At 40.8% G+C, this 9,145-nt stretch overlaps 1 pseudogene; it reads right to left on the bottom strand.

Moving 5' to 3' along the window:
- Positions 1–7,968: 7,968 nt before the first annotated feature.
- On the bottom strand, positions 7,969–8,711 carry LOC125779449 (uncharacterized; annotated as a pseudogene).
- Between the last annotated feature and the right edge of the window lie 434 nt (positions 8,712–9,145).

The following is a 9,145-nucleotide window of genomic DNA, read 5'->3' as shown; positions in this document are numbered from 1 at the left end:
TGTTTTTCCACATGATAGTGCTTTTAGATCTAGAATGTTTGTATATAAATGGCGACCTTGTATTCATTTAAAAAATTTAAAGAAAAAACCACATCCATTATCTGCATATTTTTTATTAAAAAAATATAACATTATAAAATAAAATTATAATATTTGTAAATCTTTTGTTTTATTTATAACTAAAAAATCATCGATTTCTTCTGTGTCTTCTTCTTGCTGTATTGTGACTCTTCCATTGTCATCATCGGTTACGCCAAAAAGAGTTTGACCATCCGTGTAAGCTCTGTCATAGTTGGCACAAAATGATACTTCCATAGGCCAACTAACACTTGTCCCTTTACCAAATGCAGATGATATATTGAATTTAATTTCAATAGAACATTCAACTTTCCAATAACAAGCACTGTTTAAATAAGTTACTGAAGATTCTGTAGGTTTTAATTGTGGTGTTGCTGCAATTCCAACATGTAATTGTGGTTGTGCTTCATATCCAAAACCACCTTTTATAGGATGATAAGTTCCATATGATTCTATTGTTCGAGCATAAATATCATTGATATTATTAATTACTACAGGAGTAGTAACGCTCTTACTTAAGCCAATATCACCAGATATTGGTACCTTATTTACTGCAAAAAACTGTAGTGGACTGCTATGAGGTCTTACTTTATTAGAATGAACTTTATATTTATTTCTAGTATAAGGAACAAAATGTTCTTTTCCTTTTTTTATAAAACCACTTTTAGGTTTATATTCATAATTTGCAATAGGTGTGCCAATTGCTTGATTAATTAAAAATTGATGGACTTTTTCATCCATTCTTACACTGCCTTTATTATGAATAATATAATCATTAACATTATCTGGTGATTTTTCTCTATTCCATTCATGAACGAAATATTCAGTAATTGGTGTAGGTACACATAAGGCATTTGATGGAATATGTTTATAATATTTATCGTACATTTCTTGTAATTGTAAAGATCTTAAATCAGTTACTTTCATGGGATCTGTAGATTCTGAATGGTATCTGCTATTGCGACCATAAAATTCTTTATTTAGTCCTTCAGCTACTAGACCTATTGGTACATATTCTGAAGTTGCTGTACCACTAATAGTTGCTCCAACATCAAATGCAGTTCGTGTTCCAAGCGGAGTTACTTGACAATTAACTTTAACCACTTGAGCAGTAGTAGGTAACATTTCAAATTCTGCTTCACTTAAATAAAATGGTACAAAATCAACTGGTATTAAAGCAAGAGATGTAGTAGCTTGATCAATTGTAGCAGCTGTTTGAATATTTTCTGTACTATAACCATAACTTATCATGATTCTTGTTTTTGAAAAATTTATACTGCTATCTCTGCACGGTCTACTTGGACGTATCCATGTGACCTCCGAAGAGGCATTTCCATTTCCAGTTGTACCTGACCGCGCCCCCGTCGTAGGGCCACGCCCGGAACCACTTTGTCGAATATCAATTTCCTGATCGATATCCATATTATTAGTATGAGTATCCAAATTAGGACGTTTCTCAATGAAGAGAGAATCTCCGCTACTACTTGAATCGCTTTCACTATCTGGTCTGGGTCGTTTATTGGATCCTCCGTTATTGGCTGCGGCACTTGTACTAGCTTGTCCAGCATCGAAATCTCTTTTTAATGTTTGGTAGTAATATCCTCCTTCTTTATATTCTTTATATATTTGTTTGGAAATTTCAGCGTTTTTTTTAAAATCTTGAAAATCTCGAAATCCACCTTTATCTGGTCTGTCTTTTATTGCTGACCACGCTTGTGAAAAATGTCGTTCTCTTGCAGCATATATTAATTGTGGAAATGTTTTTGCCTTATTTGACATACTTGGATATTGTACTCCGAATATAGATTCAAATCCATATTTTACAGAAATTCCTACAATACCAGCAATTTCCGCAAGAGTACCGTTTTTTTTATAATCTTCAACAAAATTATGTATTGCTTCTCTATCAGCTTCTCTAATATCTGCTTCTGATGTTGCTAATTCATACTCCAGATCATGAACAAAAGCATCAAAATCAACATCGTCAACCGGTGGATCTGTTTTATATATTGTATTACCTGGTCCTAAATAATTATGTCCAGGCCACGTATAACCGTCTCTTTTCACTTTGCTTTTCATACTAAATTTTTTCCGGTGTATATCATTCTTTATATATACATTTCTCTCAGTGCATTATTTATATTCAACAACATTGTTATTAATGTTTGCAACAAAGTAACAAAATAACAAACAGTATGACATCACTAGATCACATGATCGTAACTACGACGCAGTAAATATTGATAACACCTATTACGACGACGACGACGACGACATCTGGCTTCTGATTGGCTGACGGGTTTTTCTACTCATGGCTTAGCTTAATCATGGCCTACGGCCGATCGAAACGGCATCTAGCATAGTTACGGATCCCAAAGGAATCGCCGAAACCTTTGCTGGCTTCTGGTCTTCGAACTCTAATGACGCAAACTTCTCCTCTACTTTTCGTTTAGCTAAAAGCACTTCCCTCGGCCAATCCGTAAATATTTGCTTTAACTACAAATCTAGCATAATCGACTCCCCATTTCTTTTAAATGAATTAAACAACTGTTTAAAGTCATTCGCTGGCACAACCCCTGGCCACGACAAAATTTCGTATCCCATGCTTGTTAACACGCCAACCACCTTCAGAAAACGGCTTAACAATCTTTTCAACAATATCTTCGATACAGGTATTATCCCACATTCCTTTAAAACGGCTACGGTCATCCCAGTAAAGAAACCCAACAAAGATGCTCGGCTGGTAGATTCCTACCGCCCCATATCGTTGCTTCCCTGTATTAGTAAGCTACAAGAAAAAATGGTTTCAAAGAGGCTAATGTGGTATTTAACATCCTCAAAGGCACTTTCACTTAACCAATTCGGCTTTCGTCCAGGGACAAGCACGATGGATGCACTCTTTTATATCGATCATCTCATTTCAAAAAGCCTATCATCCAAAAGTCACCTTCCTATTCTCTCAGTAGATTTCGAAAAGGCTTTCGATAGAGTGGGTGTCCACGTTGTTCTAAACAAACTACTTGAACTCCAAATAGGCCCAAAAATGTACAATTATATTAAATCTTTTCTGACATCGCGATCAATACACAGCAGGGTAAACAGCACACACTCATCAATTCATCCACTTTTTAATGGGATACCTCAGGGATCTCCGCTTTCAACGACGTTGTTTTTGATCGCATTCGACGAGCTTAGCAAAACACTATGCGCCCAAAAGGGAATCAGCCATTGCTTCTTTGCGGACGATTTATACCTCACGTGCAACAGAAAGGACACTAAAGACTCCCACACTAATTTTGCAAACGCGATATCATCAATAAGCTCTTGGTGTCAATATTCTGGAGCAAAGTTATCACTCGAATAATGCAAGCATCTTCACGTTTGTCGGAAACATCTTTGTGACCCCATTACAATTAGGATTAATAACTTCACTGTAGAAAATGTTAAACACCTAAAAATCCTAGGTATAACTTTTGATTGTAAGCATAATTTTAAGGAACACTGTATTAATTTAAGAACTAGCCTAGTTGCCAGACTAAACCTCATAAAATACCTTTCCTCCAACAAAAGTCACATACATACCAACTGCCTCCTCACTATCACGCAGCTCACATTGCTCTCCAAAATTGACTACGGATTGGCAATTTATGGCCAATGCTCCAAAACCAACCTCCTTCGTATTAAGGGACCATATCATGCAGCCATAAGATGCAGCCTCAGAGCATTTAGAACCACGCGAACTGAAAATCTATTGGCCGAAAGCGGCTTTCTCACTATTGAAGACCGAATTCAATATGTAAGATGCCGTCAAATCCGAATCATTTACTCGTCAAAAAACTCGGTCATGTATAGAGAGATCAAGTTACTAAAACAGCGAAAACGCAAGATGAAATTTTCATCCGCTCTTTCATGCATGCTTAATATAGCATCGGCAAGTGAAATCCAACCGGCTCCACCTCCAACTTGGAACCAGCCTCCATGGCATTTGCAAAATAAGTCCTTCCTCGACGGTCTTACAGTCCATAGGAAGCAAAACACCAACGTAGTTACCTATAAGCAATTGTTCTACGAAATTACTGACCGTTTCTTGAAGGAAAACTGGATACTTCTTTTCACAGGTGGTTCAAAATCAACAGACGGAACCGGTTTTGCAGTCGTCAACGCTAACGGAAACTTATTAGCACAAGGAATCTTGCCAATGGTTGCAACAGTTTTGGACGCAGAAGTGCAGCGCATACTGTCTGCTCTTCTTCTAGTTAGAGCTTCTAGAAACAAATTTATTATATGCACAGATCATATACTGAGGAGCGTTTATATCGTGTAGAGCTTTTATTATATTTGCCCACTTTGCCGTGTTGAACGCATTCTTCACATCCAGGGTTATTAGCGCGCAGTATTTTTTCCTACCACCTTTCCATCTTTTTCCACTTATTGCACATTTTGCAGTATCAACTACTTCTCTTAGTGCGTCAATAGTGGACCTCTTTTTATTAAAGCCGTATTGTCTCTCTGATAATCCGCCGGCTTTTTGGATTGCTAACTCCAAGCGGTTTCTTACAATGCTTTCGTACACTTTTCCAATTGTGTCGAGCATGCAAAGAGGTCGATAAGATGAAGGTTCTTCTGGTGGCTTTTTTGGCTTTGGGAGTAGAACCAGACGCTGTATCTTCCACGGATCAGGGAACACCTCTTCTAATATACACGCATTGTACATATTAACAAATAAGCTGGGCCTTAGAGTTATGGCTTCCTTAAGGGCTATATTTGGTATACCATCTATTCCGGGCGCTTTAGAATTTTTGATTTTTTTCGCAATAGCCAATAATTCGTCTTCTGTGACTAGTAGGGGTGGCTCCGTAGCTTCGTTTCGTCTAATATAGGAAATGGGGGCATGTGTCGGGAATAACGCTTCGACAACATTTTTCATAAAAGATGCGTTCTTAGGTTGCTGAGGCTTATTTTTAAACTTCGACATACAGATTTTGTATGCCGTTCCCCAGGGGTCTATGTTCGCTTCTTCACAGAGCTTTTCGAAACAGGATCTCTTACTACGGATAATGGCTGACTTCAGGAGCTTTTTCTGATATTTAAATGTTTCTCTGAGGCTGATTTCGTTATCACCTCCCTGGTTACGCTGGTGGCGGCGTCTAGCTGAGTGACAGAGCTTCCTCAGCTTCGCGATTTCGTCGTTCCACCAGTATACCGGCTTCCTATTTATATTGTATCTCGTCCTGCGCATAGTTGCATCGCATGCTGCAACTAGCTCCTTACGCACAGCGGATACTAAGTGGGCGGCATCTTCGCCTGATGCAGTTGCCGCACTCCAGACGCTCTCAAAAACGTCAGTATCAAATTCCTTTTGCCGCCAACTTCGCCTTCTAGAGGTATTTCTCGGACCGTGTTCCGTTTCTTGGGAGAACGAAACTTCAGCAATTATAGCCATGTGGTCACTATTTGTGTACATATCTGACACCCTCCACTTAGTATGCCTGCTAAGCGCGTCGTTAGCAAACATTAGGTCTATTATTGAACCTTTATTTCCCTTTTGAAAGGTATTTTGTGTGCCACTGTTTAAAATCGTAAGATTTGTTTGACTCAAAAATTCTAGAATGAGGCGACCACGATGATTAGTAATTCTGCTACCCCAAGCAGTAGACCATGCGTTAAAATCTCCCGCTATTATTATTGGTGATTTGCTTCTGATTTCTAGAGATAACTCCAGGAGAAAATCTTCAAACTCGCTAATTGTTGCGCTTGGACGAGCATAACAGCTTACCAAATAAATTCCTTCTATATTCGCCCATGTAAAGCCGTTATGGGATTCGTTGGAACGTGATGTGAAGGCTTGACCTTTGCAGGCCCATATTGCCGCCTTGCCACTTATATCTTTACTCCAAGTGCTTTCCGAACGTTGAGAATATTGTTCGCTTAATAGGGCGACATCTATGTTTTCATCCAGTACCGTCTGTTTTAGAAGGTCTTGTGCTGCAGCGCAATGGTTCAGATTTAGTTGCAATATCTTCATTTTTTCGTTGTCTTCAACATATCTGCGTATTTAGGACAGACCGTACTTAAAACGGAATGCTCCCCTTTGCAGAGCATACAACATGGGGAATTTGTGCATGTCTTTGCCACGTGACCTGGGGTTCCGCAACGTGTACAAAGGGAAGACCTATCAATGGGGCTGCAACATTTGTGCGCTATATGCCCTAGTTGAAAGCACCTAAAACAACGGGTAATAGGTGAAAATTCTCGGAGGCGGCATATAGACCACCCGATCTTTACTTTGCCACACTTGAGTAAGGTTTTGGCATCCTCAGCTCGTAGGCATGTAAGAGCTATTTGAGTGCCATTTCGAGTTTTCCGCAAATTTTTTATATTTTGCTTCCCCAGGTTTTGGATCCCACACTCCTTTTGTAATGCCTCACAAATTTCTTCAGGGGTGGTTATCTCATCCAAGTCTTTGCACATAATCGTAATGTTATGAGTTTTTGGCTGTATTACGGCCATCTCACCAATAACTCCTTCTAGGGCGCTTTCGAACGTGTCGGCTCTCTTTTCTGCTTGATTTTTTAGTTCGATTAGCAGGTCACCTTTGAGGGTTTTTCTAATGTACCTCACGTTTGAACCCAGTTCTTCAAGGCCTCTATCGCATTTTATTTTCTTCAGGATATCCGCATACGATGCTCCCTCCCTTTTTGTTAATATTATAGCGTCTGGTTTCGATCTGATTCTCTTCTCGATCGGTTTCTTCTTTCTAACGACGTCTACCCATTTCTCGCCTGCGGGCTTGTCTCCCAAACTGTCTTTGTGCATGCATTCGGTGACCTCACTTTGTGTTGCTTGCACTTTGTGACTCATGTTTTTGGGCTTCTTCGTTGGTGGCAAATATCCCAATATCTCGCGTGGTCTCTTTGGAGCATTTTTTTCACTTTGAACAGGGAATACCTGCGACGCTTTTCCTACCATGATTCTTTTCGATGGCTTCTCTTGCTTTTCTGCATTATCATACAAGCTTGTGATACTGCTTACAAGATCACGCATAGCTTAATTTATATGTCTCTGACCGGACATCACGCTTTCGAGCTCTCTAATTTTTTCACCCAGTTTGCAGAAAATATTGGGAATTTCACTATTGTTAAGCTCCTCAGATTTGCCACCTTTGCCTGCTTTTTCGGCATTTTCGCATATTTTTGCTGCACCAGCAGCGGTGGGTTCTTCCACTTTGCCTTTTGGAGGCGTTCTCAAGATTTTTGAGTTCCTCCGAAAAGAATTCTCTGGTGTACATCCCAAACTGTTCTCAGAGGCCATCACTCTGCCAGAGAATAGTTGGGAACACCTGTCAGTGGGTACGTTCAGTCTTTGCCCTAACAAACCTTACTTATATTTTGATGGTTGGCAATGCCGTAACCAAAGCAAAACGAAGAAGGAGAAAGAGGAGAAACAAAACAAAAACCAGCTGTTAGACTAAATCAAAACGGCAAAAAAGAATTGAGTGCACGTTTTGATTCGCTGTTATCTGGGGAAATTCCTATTTAATTTTTATTTTGTTTTATAAAAATTTGCCAAAAAAGGGGCAGGCAAGTGCCAAACAGATTCTATTGAAACAAATTTTTGTACTTATCTAATTTGGTGATTAGCTTCCAATCAAACCAAAAGTTCAGTTCCATTCTCCCGGTAAGTCCTAAACAGAAACAAGTGTGCTATCACTTTAAAGACCACAAATTCTTGCAGATATCCTGGACCACTAAGAAACACGTCTACTTCCACTGACTACTCTGTAGACTACTCTCCATGCATGTGCGTGTATGTGTGTTAATGTGTGGTGAATTGATGCAAATGTGATGCGACGTCGCTACTCATTTAGCCATCCCGGCCCCACTAGGCGAGTATTTAGCCTAGAAGCCGCTGTAGCTGCTGTAGCGTAGCTACAACGCTGCTGAGACCTGTTGACCGGCGGGATTGCGGCCTAAGCTGATGGCGTCGTGTTGGTGTTGCCCGGTTTTGTCGCCAGGGACGGGATTCTGCTGCAGGGGGTCCGCGCCGGCGGTATGCCGTCACAGGAGTCCTTTGAGAACGCCTGACGTTACCACTGGCGCGAGAAGCCGGTGGGCGCCCGGAGTCGCGTCTGCTAGTGCGGTGCAGCAGCGTATGATGAGCCCGCACACAGATTTGGCAACGATTAGGTGATGTGCACTCCTGAGTTGCGTGGGAAGTTGCCAGACAATTCAGGCAATACCCGTGCGCCTGTGCCACCTGCTGGCGTTGCATCGGCGGCATGCCTTTGAAGATACCGCCGTGCGTAGTCGATGCGTGCGGCGGCATAGTGGACAACGAATTCGTTGCAAATCCGCTGGTAATGCTGGCGTGCTTTGACGCGGAGCCGTGGTCGCGGTGGAGCCTGTTGTTGTTCGAGGCTCTGCCGGTACAGTGTTGGTCCGGGGTGCTGCTATTGGGGCAGCTTCAGAGCGAGGGGCGGAAACTGCTGAACGCATGGTTGGCGTTGACGATGATGCCATATCCACGTCCATATTACTCTGTGAGAGAAATGATGATGTTAGAAATATATTGGGAAATTTACTTTTGTGCCACGATATGTGGCATGAATAGGATGTCATTTTTTTATCAGACATTTATTTTAAGTCTTTTGTGTCATTTATGTTATTCGAGGTTTCGATTTGGTTAGCGGTTTATATGTTTTATCGATTTATTAACATTGCGGTTTCGGTTTTACGTTTCTTTATCTTCGGCGATTGGTAGAAAGCATAATTTGACGAGCGGTCTAGTTAGCGTTCGGGTTTGAGTGCGGAGATCAACTACTCGAACATGACCGTCGGAACCGTAATGAAGTTGTTTTATGCGGCCGAGTCGCCATTCCGTAGGAGGGAGACAATCATCTTGTATAAGGACGCAGTCTCCAAGCTTTGGTGCCTTTTCTTGAATTTTCCACCGGTATCTCTTGTGAAGGTCCTTTATGTAGTCTTCCTTCCATCAGCGGCTGAAGTCATGATGGAGACTTTTAATTCGTTCCAATCTGTTTAATATGGATAGCGACTCCACGCTTGAC

This window comes from Bactrocera dorsalis, chromosome 6 (assembly GCF_023373825.1).
Source record: "Bactrocera dorsalis isolate Fly_Bdor chromosome 6, ASM2337382v1, whole genome shotgun sequence".
Lineage (NCBI taxonomy): Eukaryota > Metazoa > Arthropoda > Insecta > Diptera > Tephritidae > Bactrocera > Bactrocera dorsalis.
This window is presented reverse-complemented; position numbering and strand designations above follow the sequence as displayed.